The sequence below is a fragment of the Microcaecilia unicolor genome, chromosome 13, assembly GCF_901765095.1.
Source record: "Microcaecilia unicolor chromosome 13, aMicUni1.1, whole genome shotgun sequence".
Classification (NCBI taxonomy): domain Eukaryota; kingdom Metazoa; phylum Chordata; class Amphibia; order Gymnophiona; family Siphonopidae; genus Microcaecilia; species Microcaecilia unicolor.
In genome coordinates this window covers 5,260,700-5,275,257 of record NC_044043.1, presented here as the reverse complement: position 1 = coordinate 5,275,257, position 14,558 = coordinate 5,260,700, and the positions used below count along the sequence as shown (strand labels likewise).

The following is a 14,558-nucleotide window of genomic DNA, read 5'->3' as shown; positions in this document are numbered from 1 at the left end:
CTTTCAGCCCCTTGTGTTGGTCTGTTTGACAGGTCCAGGCTTTTTTTTTTTTTTTTTTAACAGCCCGGACCTGCCAAACAACTTCTGCAGGAGGACTGTGCCTTAGGCACATACCCAGGCACAATCCTCCAGCAGAAGTGCCCCTGACGATCAAAGCTAACAGCGTGCATAAATCTGCACGCTATTAGCTTTTTATCATCGGGGTTTTATTTCCCCACACTATTCCGGCGCTAATTTTAAAGCGCTGTTCGGAACAGCGCAGGGAAATTGATCACTGGCCTCTTAGTGATTTTCAGGAATCCAGCAGGGGCATGGATCCCTGGAACTACAATGAGACACACTTCACCTAGGATAACTTTTTAAGACCCTGCCATCTTGAGCTGTATTTCGACTGGAGAACTATAGTGCTGCTAGGAGAATTTGGCAGAAAAAAAAAAATTCTGCACACAGTATTTTGGAATTCTGCAAAATTATTTAAACCACATAATACAATATAATCAATGCCTTTGCACTGAAGATGCAATACAGAAAAGCATTACTACTCAAAGATGCAGAATTCCCCCACCCTAAGTCCTAACCTCTTTTCCCCTGACTTCATCACTTTTGTCTCTATTCTCTTGAGAATCATGAGTGGGCCTGAGCCCACCCCAAATTCTGGCACCCTTGTTATGGATTGGGGGGATCCCTAAGCACCACCAGCGTAAGAGGTCCTTCAGCAGCCAGAACAGGTCAATCCCTTTCTCTCTGCATTCGATGGTATTGTCCATGCACTGCTGCCGTGCTGCCCCTCCCCCCACCACCACACCTGCTCAGTTTTGCGTGAAAATGTCAGAATCACAAAACCAACATTCCATCACATGCGCAGATGTATGCTGACAAGTTCTTTACGCTTTAGCTTACTGCATCAGTAAGCAAAACTTTTATCATTACATTTATGTTAGAAGCTATGTGCTCAGCCCTCAGCTCTCTGCATCGGTTCCTCTCTCTTCTCTGGTTGCATGGGCCCATGCTGCTACTACAGCCTCCATTTTTCAGCCCGTGTAGCCGACCCTGTCACTCCTGGCTGCTACTTCAGTTTGGGATGCATGTGGCCTGATGGCGTCATGCTGCTGTCTCTTTCTTGTGGCTATGTAGCATTGATGCTGATACTTCCTGAGGAATTCTGCACAAAATTTAGCGTTGTACAGAATTTCCCCAGGAATACTACAAGTGATATACATACATAAGTATTGCCACACTGGGACAGACCAAAGGTCCATCAAGCCCAGTATCCTTCTAACAGTGGCCAATCCAGGTCACAAATACGTGGCAAGATCCCAGCAAAGCTCAATACATTTTATGATGCTTATCCCTGAAATAAAGCAGTGGATTTTCCCAAGTCAATTTAATAATGGTCTATGGACTTTTCCTCTAGGAAACCAACTAGACCCTTTTTAAACCCCACTAAGCTAACCGCCTTTACCACATTCTCTGGCAACGAATTCCAGAGTTTAATTACACGTTGAGTGAAGAAAACGTTTCTCTGATTCGTATTAAATTTACTACTTTGTAGCTTCATCGCATGCCACCAAGTCCTAGTATTTTTGGAAAGAGTAAGCAAATGATTCAAGTCTACCCGTTCCACTCCACTCATTATTTTATAGACCTCTATCATATCTCCCCTCAGCCGTCTCTTCTCCAAGCTGAAGAGCCCTAGACGCTTCAGCCTTTCCTCATAGGGAAGTCATCCCAACCCCTTTATCATTTTCGTCGCCCTTCTCTGTACCTTTGCTAATTCCACTATATCTTTTTTGTGATGCGGTGAACAGAATTGAACACGATATTTGAGGTGCGGTCGCACCATGGACCGATACAAAGGCATTATAACATCTTCGCTTTTGTTTTCCATTCCTTTGCTAATAATGCCTAACATTCTATTTGCTATCTTAGTCACCACAGCACACTAAGCAGAGCATAACGTATCATCAATAACAACACCGAGATCCCTTTCTTGGCCTGTGGCTCCTAACGTGGAACCTTGCATTACGTAGCTATAGTTCGGGTTCCTCTTTCCCACGTGCATCACTTTGCACTTGCTCTGCCATCTAGACACCCAGTCTCCCAGTCTTGTAATTTTTCACAATCCTCTCATGATTTAACAACTTTGAATAACTTTGTGTCGTCAGCAAATTTAATTACCTCACTAGTTACTCCCATCTCTAAATCATTTATAAATATGTTAAAAAGCAGCGGTCCCAGCACAGACCCCTGAGGAACCCCACTATCTACCCTTCTCCATTGAGAATACTGACCATTTAACCCTACTCTCTGTTTTCTATCTTTTTTTTTTTAATTATTTAATTAAGCTTTTTAACAAACATAAATTTACAATTATGAGTGATAATACACTACTTGGAAATTATACATAATATAACAATAGAAATTCTTAAATTCAAGTTTCACTGACTATCGATCACAAATTAAAGAAATAATCCAAGATGCAAGATTATATACTAATCTAAAGGAAATTTTTAAGGTAATACAAATAAATGATGCGCCTATCCCGGGTGTTCCCTCCATGTCTATTAAACAGTGAACTACATTTACTTCTTCCCTACTTAGTAGAAATTCCTCCAATTGTTTAGGGTCAAAGAATTGAAACTGTTTAGATTGAAATACAATTCTACAAACACAAGGAAATTTCAATAGGAAGTTAGCTCCTATTGCCAAAGTTCTTGTGCGCAAAGCCAAAAAGGCTTTACGCCTTTTTTGAGTCTCTCTAGATAAATCAGGGTAGATTCTTATTTTAGACCCCCAAAAATTTGAATCCAAGTGTCTTAATGAGAGCCTCAATACTGCATCTCTGTCCATTTCCAAAGCAAATGTGACCAATAAAGTTGCCCGCTTTGTTACAACCTCAAGAGACGACTCCACAAAGGAAGTCAGATTCAACTCCCTACCATCCTGGAGAGGTTCCCCTGATTCCTTACATGGATCAGTTTGTAGATAGAAAGCACGAGTTATTGGTGGTAGGGAGGTATCTGACATACCCAGTATTTCAATAAGATATTTCTTAACCATCTGAACAGGTGCAATCAAAGGTGAACTAGGAAAGTTTATCAGCCTTAAATTTAATCTTTTAGACTGATTCTCGAGATATTCCAGCCGTCTAGATAGAGGTAAAGTTCTTATCTTTAATTAGTGTTTGACCCACAAGTTCCAATTTTAAAGCTTTTTCGGTAAGAGCTTTAATTTCCCTGGCTTGAGAATCAGTCTTTTTCAATTGAGAGAGTGCAGTTTCTGATAAAGACTTTATAGTTGCCGCATTTTTAACCACCAAAGATTGTAGGGAAGCATGTGCTGTAAAGGTTAAGTCCCAAAGTGACTCCAAGGTCACTACGGCAGGCTTTTCCATTTTCCCAAAGGTCAACACAGGAAGCGGTGCTTTAGCAGCCTGCTCCAGAATACTCACTGTCTGAGGCAACAGCACAGGAGAAGATGTCATTTCTGGGGCTTCTAGGCTGGCAGCACCATGATCTTCACTTGGCTCCAACAAGCTCCCTCCCTGGTCACTCCGATTTCCACTCTGGGCTGGAGCGCAAGGGCTCTGAAGAAAGCCTCCACTTCCTGGTTGTGGGGGGGCCGCACGTTCGACGGGGCTCAGGGAAGCCCCGTCTGCACTGTTGGCCAATGCCAAAGTGCCAGCCTCCTCAGACGGAGTAGAAACTCTCCCGGGACCCAGCGCGACTCCAAAGTTCTCCAGTCGCGCTTGTCGAAGCTGGCTAGACCCGCCAGGGAGAGAGGGAATCTCCCTGACTTTACCTCTCCGTTTCCCCATAGCGAGGATCAGGTAAGGAGCCAGCCGCTACAGCGTTGTATGGAGGAGAGTGAGACGCGTCTGGTAGCGCGTCTCAGACCGTCGCCATCTTGGATCTTGCCCATTTGTTTTCTATCTTTTAACCAGCTTTTAATCCACAATAGGACACTACCTCCTATCCCATGACTCTCCAATTTCCTCTGGAAGCCCGACTAAAACCAGGATCTTCCGCAACTGAAATTGGCTGCTTGGTTTCAGCTGTAAACTAAACACGAAACTGGCTCTCTCTCCTGAACAGTCCCCACTCCCCTCCCTCGATCAAAAAAAGTGTTCCACCTCCTGAAACCACCTGCCGGCGGCAGCTCCCTTTGAGGACCCAATCCCAGGTGGCAGACCCCTCCAGATCCTACAGTGTTGTTGGTGGGGGCAGGAGCGATCCTCACTCGCTCTTGCCCTTGGCAGGTCCTGAATCAAAATGGCTTCCAGGACTTCCAGCAGCAGTCTCACGAGACTACCGCTTGAGGTCTCTATAGCCATTTTGAGATTGGAACTGGCCATGGGCAGGAGTGAATGAGGATCACTGCTGCTCCCACTAGCCACCAAAAATTGTCTCTATCACCTACGGCAGCTATGAAATCTCTCTCCATATATTGAAAAGACAAGTCTGACCACAGTGGTCCATGCCATAACAACATCACGACTAGACTACTGTAATGCCCTGTACACTGTCCAAACCAAAAAGAGTTTGTATCAGCTCCAACTAATTCAGAATGCTGCAGCACAACTGACAGAAAGCTGCAAGTGGCATTTATTTTTATTTTATTTTTGTTACATTTGTACCCCGCGCTTTCCCACTCATGGCAGGCTCAATGCGGCTTACATGGGGCAATGGAGGGTTAAGTGACTGGCCCAGAGTCACAAGGAGCTGCCTGTGCCTGAAATGGGAATCGAACTCAGTTCCTCAGGACCAAAGTCCACCACCCTAACCACTAGGCCACTCCTCCACATCACACCCTTCCTACAAATGTAACACTGGCTACCGGTACCTTACAAGGCTAAATTTATGTTTGATTTTCAAGGTCCTCAGACAAAATGAGCCAGAGTATTTAAAGAATAAGTTAGCCCTTTACACACCTTTAAGACCTCTAAGGTCCTCTCAAGGATCATCACTATCTGTACCCTCGTCAAAAGAAATTGTACGCTGTGATATCTGCCAGCGAGCATTCTCAGGAGTAGCCCCCACGCTCTGGAATTTGCTCCCAGAGGGGCTACATATAACTCAAGACTACCTCTACTTCAGGAAGCAGGTGAAAGCCTGGCTCTTCTCCCAAGCCTTTAATACATAGGGTGACTGACTATATACTCATTCTGCACCTGGACTAGCTTGCTATACACACACTGTAACTTAGATCAGTTCCTTATCTCTTGCTTAACTATACAACAAACTTGCCTTGATTTTAGTTAACCATCAAATTATCCCAACTGACTCTGTACCACGCACCTTCCAGCAATGGCGGCGGGGGGAGGGGGGGCTAAAATGTGCCCCCTCACCTCGGGCTCTGGACCCCCCTCCCGCCGAAGTCTGGCCCTGCTTTGACTTACTCTGATATATCTTTGGTTGAATGTCTGTTTCTTTTACTTTCCTATCAATAAACTGTAGTTCCTTTCTATCCAATTTTTTAGCCTGTAAACCGCTTAGTTCTGTTTTCGGTTATAGCGGTATAAAAGTGTGAGTAAAGAATAATGTATGTTAACACAAGCCCATTCATTGTCAATGGACCTATTTACTAATAACTCACGTGTAATACAAGTTAACATGCAATAACGCATGTTAACGAATGTCAGTAAATCTTGCCCTAGATTTCTACCTGGGGCAATGGAGGGTGAAGAGATTTGCCCAAGGTCAAAGAGAGCATCAGCAGGATCTGAAACTTTGCTTCCCTACTTCTTAGCCTGCTGCTCTAAGATCTCCTCTGGTGGAGTGGCCACAATGGCGGTAAATAAATCCTAATAAATAAATAAATATCAATAGGAATTGACAGTGGAACCGTTCCTGCCACAGTAGCACAGCAGAAAGGAAGCCCGGGCTCCACCAGCCACGTAGGCTGCACATGCCAGAACTCAGGTGGGGGCTGGCTTATACAGAACAATTTAATTTCACGTCATTTAACAATGGGCTTTTCCGGGCTCAAGGGCGTGACATGCACTCCTGTCCAGAACCAAGTTCCAAACATATCTCCGACACCAGCCACAGCAATGGCTGCTTGGTTGGTTCCAGCTTCCACTTCGGTCTGTGGAAGCAGCTCTGTGATCAACACAACCCTACAATCCAAGATGCAAAAATCAAAGATGGAACTGAGGAACTGCCCAGAAGGTGAACCCTGTGCTTGGGCTGGAACACAAGGCTCTCGATTTGGCAACATCGTCAACTCTGGTGCCTGAGGGCAGCTAAATTTACAGAACAAACCCATAGACTAACTATCACTGCCATGTATTTTCACAGGAAACTGATACCACAGGGCAAAAACATATAAAATTATCAATTCTTTCAGAAGTGCTTGTGGTTATCAGTATTCAGAAGAAGGAATTTTTTTTGTTCCTTTGTTGCCATGGTACCTCAGAAAATACGATTTTCTACTTTCCCCAGGATTGCTCTCAGGTGCTCGATTTGTTGACTCAGCAGAGGAGTCTGCTGGTTACCTTGGGAAAAGGATGGATTTGCTGGATCTGTAGTGTTCAATCACATCCATTGTGAAGGTAATACCTGATCTAGAATAAAGAAAGCAACACTGCAGGGACGAGAACCCTCATGCTATGAATGTAAAGGTGGCTACTCATAGTCCACCACGGCTCTCTGGAACTAAACAGGACATGATGGGATAAGTTTTATATTAAACAGTTACTAAGTTATGTGAATGTGAACATCAGACTAACCAATCACAGGGAAACAGCTGTTGTACATCATAAAGCCGTCTCTGTGTTTGGTATTAAGGTAGGGCAAGTAATTTCCCCTTTTAGCTGGCTTTTCACAAGCTCTGGGCTCTGGCTGAGAAGTGTGACGAGGGCATGGCCTGCTTGGTGCAAGCAGGCTGCAGAAAGACCTGAGTTCCTGCAACCGAGTGTGGGCTGATCCAGACCTTTCAATCAAACTATAAATGATGATTCTTTGCACAACTGTGTTTCCCTGTGCTTCAAATGACACTCGTCTTGAACAAGTGTAACCAAGACTCGAAACAGCTGGGATTTTCTTGAAGTTTGAGACACTGACAGGAAGGAAATGCATGGTAGAAATGTGAGGGGACCCACAGTTACAAGCATGTGTGCAAACTCGCAGACCTGCCTACTGCATCACACTTCAACAATCAAAAATTAACTCAGAATGCCTTAGAAACCATAGCAAATTACCTAAAAAAGGAGGCAACCTGTCTGCCATGTAATTTTCAACCCATTGTGTAGAGTGAATTAGTCTGCACATGTCACTCAGGGGCATAGCCAGACTTCGGTGGGAGGGGGTCCAGAGCCCGAGGGGAGGGGGCACATTTTACCCCCCCCCCCCAGCGCTGCCCCCCCCCGGCCGCCTTTGCCGCCACCCCCCCCCCCCCCCCGTCTTTGTCGACCCCCTTCCCACCGCCTACCTTCGCTTTTGCTGGCGGGGGGACCCCAATCCCCGCCAGTCGGCGTCCTCTCCGTCCTGCTGCAGTCAAAAAAGTCTTCTTCCTTCTGGTGCATGCTGACAGTTCTGTTCTCTGAGTCTGACATCCTGCACACGTCAGCAGCATGCAACAGAAGGAAGAAGACTTTTTTGACTGCAGCAGGAGGGAGAGGACGTCGGCTGGCGGGGATTGGGGTCCCCCGCCAGCAAAAACAAAGGTAGGCGGGGGCGGGTTCGCCAGGAGGGGGGTCCAGGCTGAAATCTACGGGGGCCCAGGCCCCCTCAAGCCCCACGTAGCTATGCCACTGTCACTGAGGCCAATAAATATAAACACATATAACCTATATAAATTGTAACCTCTACTTCTATACAAATTGCAGCAAATCTACTACTGAATCTTACTGTTCTATATTTATTTAGCACATTTATACCTCACTTTTTTTTTTTTTTTTGTAACCTTGTTCTATGCAATCTGTAACCAATTTACTCCAGAAACATGTAAGCCACATTGAACCTAAGAACAGGTGGGAAAACATGGAACAGAAATAAATAAATAAATAAAACTTGGTTCTCAGAACACCATGACCAGTCGATTTATCATGCAATCCACGATAAACATGCAAAGTTTTAATAAACATAAACAGAGTGAGCACCTCTGAAGGAGTAACCAGAATGAGAAGTAATAAGAAAAAAAGCCTGAGGAGTGGGTCAAATGACTGTCAGTTAAGATTTCCTTGAAAAAAAAAAATGCAGAATGCCAAAATCTGAAGGAGTGGTACAAGTTGGGAGGTAAAGAGTTGAAGTGCATGGGCCAGAGAAAAACACTAGGAAGATAGTATCTGATCACCTTGAGGAGGCGAAACAACGTGAAGAGGCAATGGCCAGATCCAAGAGGATGCGTAGGGAGAGTTAAAACCAGCAGAAGAGATGAGGTGATAATGCTTCAGGACAAGTCTCATTAGAACACTGTGTTTTGTTCTGGAAGGTATTTCAGAGATAGAGAGAGAACAAAATTAACTGGACGCAGTCAGACTAAAAGCAACCAAAATGGTGTGGGGTCTGCAACTAAAAGCCTTACGAGACAAAAGCAGTGAACTTAAATATGTGAACCCGAGCGGAGAGACAGAGGTGGGGGGGGGGGGGGGGGGGGAGGGGGCGCACGAAAGAGACATGTAGAAGCAAACCATTATCAGTGGAAGGGAAATCATAGAACCAGAGGTCATGATGTGAAACTTCAAGAAGGAAGATTCAAGAACAATGACAGGAAATATTTTTTTTTTTTCATACAAAGGGTGGTGGGTTCCTGAACTCTTCCACAGGAGATGGTGGACAAAAAAAAAAGAAGTAGACAAAATGTTTAAAAAAATTAAGTGAGAAGTATAGAGTATCCATAGTGAGAAGAGGATGGCAGTGAAACACATTGTAACCTACAGAGAGCAGCAGTCAGAACCCTAAACTGCAGATATATGATTGCATTAGGGCTCCAAAATAGTGTGAGAAGGCCAACTTGATGGCTTTTTTGGTCATGCTTGGGAAGAGAGTTGAAAGGCTGCATGGAAGACAAGGGCAAAGACAGGCACTGGTGTTTGGTTTAATTTAATAGATTATAGTGATTTATATTCTAAACTTGGACTATGGAATCCAAGGACTTTGACATTTACAATCAATCATATATTTTTTTTTAATAAGGACTAAAAAATATATTACACAGTCCAATGTCAACCCAAAGAAAAACACAAAACCATCTACTTACAAATTAACCAAATAACAATCATTAACATATGTATACTCTATCATTTTACAAGCTTTTACAAGCATGACACAAGGCTTAGAACAGAACTAAATAAATACAATCCAGACTATTATTCCATCCAACCCACTATGGTATAAACAAATCAAATAACCACCAAGGATACTAAGGTCCTTTCAAGGACTATCACTAACCCACACCCTCTCCAAAAGAAGAGGACCTCCTCGGCTGGCGGGGATTGGGGTCCCCCGCCAGAAAAAAAGGTAGCCCACGACGGGGGAGGGTTGGCGGTGGGGGGGGGGGGGTCGAGAAGGTCAGCGGCAGGGGTCGTCAAAGTTGGCGGCGGTGGGGAGGGGGGCTAAATTGTGCCCCCTCACCTCGGGCTCTGGACCCCCCTCCCGTCGAAGTCTGGCTACGCCCGTGTGCATTACAGAATACACTTAGCAATTTACATGTGTAAATTCTAGTGCTCATTATTGCTTGTTAAGAGCTGTTAACAACACTGATCGGCTTGTTAAGCCAATTAAATTATGAGCATTGTTATAGAATGTGCCTGGATTCGGCGCGGAATTAAAGGCGCACTATATAGAATCCAGGGGTTAGAGGCAACTTAGGGGCCCCTTTTAGTGCACACTAACAGACAGAGCTAAGTGCCACATAAACCACAGGTATAAAACAGGATGTGCAACATTTAATGTGGGCTAATTCCATTAGCATGTGCTAAGCTTTTCTAAAAAAGGACTCCTCAGTATTCTAGAACATACATACATAAATGTGCCCCCCCTCCTACCTGCAGACTATGCGCATAGTCACAGAATGGCACTTATGAGCACTTCTGGTACATACATGCATATCTGCATACATATGCACATATGTGCTGGCATTCTAAACACTGATGTGCGTAACTGGGATGTAAAAATAACAACTTTATAGAATTACCCCATTAATGGAGAAGGCAGTCTATCACCCATTTCCCATGACTTGTACAGCCTGAATCCCACCCCCCCACCCCACCCCGAGTACTGATTCCCTATCTGTCTGACCCCAGTACTGTGCCCTTGTTCTCTTTTACCTGGCATATATAGTCTCTTCCTAGCTGCTTTCCCATCCCACCACCTCCCTCCAGCTGTAATTACTGATGCTAAAGGTATTTTGCAAAGTGCACACATTCCACAGCACAGCGGGCCATCTAAGAGCCACCAGAAAAACACCACCAGCCCCTACACATATGATGTAATAGAAAAGCTGCAACACTTGGCTTGTCTGTCGGCACACGGCACAGTCTCCTCTCCAGTCATCAGTCCAGCTAATCTGGGCCACTGACTCACAAAGAAGTACATTTGCTCCAGTGATGGCACTCAATGTCAGACTTGTGAGTTCTTGTACCAAGTAGAGCGCTGCTGAGCCCAGTACTCAGACCAGGTTCTGCTTGGCTGCTGGACAACCCGGGTTTCACCTGCGCTGACCGCCATTCCCCAGAGGTTGAGCCCCTAGGTGCGGGCGGCCTGCAGGACTTACGGGACGGAGCTGGAAGCGGGGTGAGGAATGTATCGGCCAGGCAGGCAGCAGGTCAAGAGAGTAATCCAGGTAGAAGCGGAAGTCAGTAGGCAGACGGCAGGCGAAGAGTGATCCAGATACAGGCGAAAGTCAGTAGGCAGGTGGCAGGCAAGAGAGTAATCCAGATACAGGTGAAAGTCAGTAGGCAGGCAAGAGAGTAATCCAGATACAAGTGAAAGTCAGTAGGCAGGCGGCAGGCAAGAGAGTAATCCAGGTCGAGCAGGGACTGTCTCTTCATGTTCAAATGTACAGCGCTGCGTACGTCTAGTAGCGCTATAGAAATGATAAGTAGTAGTACTACAGGCAAATCAGTAGGCAGGTGGCAGGCAAGAGGGTAATCCAGGTACAGGCAAGTCAGTAGGCAGGCAAGAGAGTAATCCAGATACAGGCAAGTCAGCAGCGAGGGATCAGAAGATAAGAAGCAGTCTACAGGGTTAGTAACACTTACCAAAGTAGAAGCCGAAGCAATGAAGCAGGGGAAGAGCTTCCCAGAAATAGTGCTGGCGTCTGACATCAGCAGGAACCAGCTGGGGAGGAGGAGAGCTATCATCTAGTGAGGGAAAGGGAGCAGGAGACTGCCTGCGGAGGCCAATCCCCGCAGAGCAAGGAGGCGGGGCCACAGCCCAGAGCAGCCTGCAAGATGGAGCGCCGGAGGAAAGATTCTGGCGTGCGCGCTACAGAGGTGAGGAGCGTGACACTCAACTCTGTGCCACCCATGTCACGGCCAACAAAAGTTAACCAACATCACCTCAGAAAACTACCTTTCATATATATATATATATATATATATATATATATATGAATAATCTAGTTTGACATTTGACTTGGAGATGAAATTAAACCAGGTCAGCTGGGCCAGTACCCAAGACTGGCTCAGAGAAACTGGTTCAGGTCTGCATGCGTGGCTGTGTACTGTGTAATCCTCTAAACAACAAACACGGTGGTTGTGGGAGTAAAAATTCACTGTCCTGAATACCAACAACTCATATATACCCCCACAATAATCAAATTTAAGCACATCGGAACAAGTTTTTTTCTTGTCAATATACATGGAAGGTGATGGGAAGGTTTTTTTTTTGCCAACGATGAGGAACAGATCCTTTCTGACCAGGAGATGGGTCAGCAGGATCATTTGTAGCTCTGTAGACTTGTTGGTCAAGAGCTCCTTGAGGCTTTTTCCTCCCATAAACCTCAAAGTGCTGGATATTCACACTTTCTTACTATTCATTGTGGGGTATATGAATTGTTGATATTCAGGACTGTGTACTCTGTAAAGCATGTTTCATTTTAACAAAAAAAAAAATCATACCTACATCACTTTGAGCAACCAGCACTCATTAGCTAATTTACTGTGAGTCTGCTGAATTACATATTTTGAATCTTTTACATTTCAAACATAAAAAAGCTTTCCGCCTTTTTTTGTATGTCCAGTCCTCATAAGCCACAAATAGTTCTGGCTTTCAGGCTGTCCCACCATGAATATTTATGAGATGGATGTGCATGATTTGGATTTCACAGATCAAAACATTTGCATATTTGCATTACATTGAAAAAAATAATCCAGACTGGTTGGTGAACTGGAATTGCATACCCTACCCACTTGCATCTGGCCATATTTTCCTTTTGATCTCCTTCTTCATTGGTTTTGGCATGCAAAGAACATTAAGTGAAAAACTGAAACCAGCTAGAAATGCCATCTCTGTATATGGCTATTAAGAAGGGGGGGGGGGGGGGGTTAGTGAGAGAGGTAGGTGTGGGAGGTTGGGAAGGGGGTTAGGAGATAGTTTGCTTTGGTAGACTTCTAGTCTACATCTGTTGTTAACAAATATGGCAATTTTGGGTTGGGGCATATACTGTTTTATACGTATCTTGCATAGTTGTTTGTAACATAAGGGAAATGGGGGACAGGGGTGGAGGGATGACAGATGGGAGAGTTGGGGAGGGGTTTACAAGGGATTCTGGGGAGCTAGGTATTGATGTTCATAACAAACTGTGTCTTAGTTTACTGTTTTGTATCAATTGTACGTTATTTTCAATAAAAATGTTTGAACATAAACTTTAGCCCAAGAGTAGCAATATCCAGCTGCTATCAGGTTAAATTAATTCAGATAAGTCGGCTACAGATAGGAGCAGGCCTAAGATATCCAGATAAAGATACCCGAGTATCTTTAAGCAGTTATATTCAGCAGCATAGACTTAACCTGGGTATCTTTTTAAATATCCACCTAACAAAACAAAAATAAAATAAATACACAGCTAAGTTATCTGGTTATCATTTGGTTGAATACCAGCCCTTCTGTTTTCAAGTTATTTTAAATCAGAAAATCGTTTCAGGCATTACAGTATGGAAAAGCAGTAGATATGCAGAGGTAAATTTAAAAGAAAAAGAAAAAAAAATTAAAAGAGGAATGCTCTGAATGCACCCTAAAGAGAGAAATCATCTTAGCTAACTGTAACAAATGGCTGAAAGTACTGCACAGGAAAGGTTTCAATGTATAGACCTTTTTCAAAGCTCATTAACAGAAGCCTAATCACATCCTGCACTGAACCCATGAATCTTCCTGAATCATTAATGACAAAATCAATGCCCCTCCGAATGGCTCTCATGAGTGCGGACGCTTTCCTCCTTTGGCCTACCAGGAGAACAGCTCCCTTGATGTTGCCATACAAAAGTCCTTTCCATAATACAGTAAAAAGAAGATTCAACACACATCCACCAAAAAAAAAAAAAAAAAAGAAAGAAAACACAGAAAGGGGCCCTTTTACTAAGCTGTGGTAAAAGGAGGCCTGCGTTAGTGTCAATGGGTAAAAGGCTGTCCTTTCTTGAGGAAAAGAAATGATCGTGCGGAATGTAAAACACTTGCTGCACAGCCATTTCCAGATAACAGGCTTGGTGCAGTAATAAACTGGAAGATGGAGTTGCTGAACTATGTACCAAGTTTCCCAGGTCTGACCAACCCCTTTGCCCCCCTCCCCCGCAAAAAAGAGAGCCATAATATTCCCCCATTCTGTTATGGTACATTATTAGTACATTAGGGCTCCCCAAACCTGTGTTGGGAACTTCACAGCCAATCAGATTTTCAAGATATCTACAACAACTACGCATAAAAGTAAAATTTCCATATAATAGATTTCTGATGTATACAAATTAATCTTGTGCATATTCACTATGCATATCCTGAAAACCCAACAGGATATGTTTGGACAGTTCTGCATTACATGCGTGATGTATAATCAGATACAGACACACTGGAAGAAAGTGATATCTATAAATACACAGACGGGACACCGCAAAAGCAGAGGACCGTGTGTCACTATGTAGGAGGAAACCAGCAGAAGGAGTAGTGAAGGTAGCAGGGCTGTTCCACAAAATAACAGAAGGACGAGAGATGTAATAAATAAAATCTTTATTCTTCAAGACCTGACACAGTACCGTGTTTCGGGGTCTGATGAGGATTGGGCGTCAGGATAACAGTCTTTAAAAAGACACAATCCCAGTGCAACATGCAGGAATGAGGTGCTGAAAAGCTGTATCGGGTCTTGAAGAATAAAGATTTTATTTATTTCATCTCTTGTCCTTCTGTTATTTTGTGGAAGACGAGGAGAGTGGGAATGAAAACCAGGATATCCAGAGACAGGACCAGGAGGAGAGTGGGAATGAAAACCAGGATATCCAGAGACAGGACCAGGAGGAGAGTGGGATCTCTCAAATTCTCCATGCAACTGGATTCTCTTTGGACTTTGTGGAAGAGCCCTGCTACCTTCACTACTCCTTCTGCTGATCTATAAATACATAAACATCA

At 44.2% G+C, this 14,558-nt stretch overlaps 1 protein-coding gene across 1 annotated transcript in view; it reads right to left on the bottom strand.

Annotated features, from left to right (window-relative positions):
* MNT (MAX network transcriptional repressor) overlaps positions 1-14,558 on the bottom strand; it is a 164,227-nt gene that overhangs the window by 98,890 nt on the left and 50,779 nt on the right.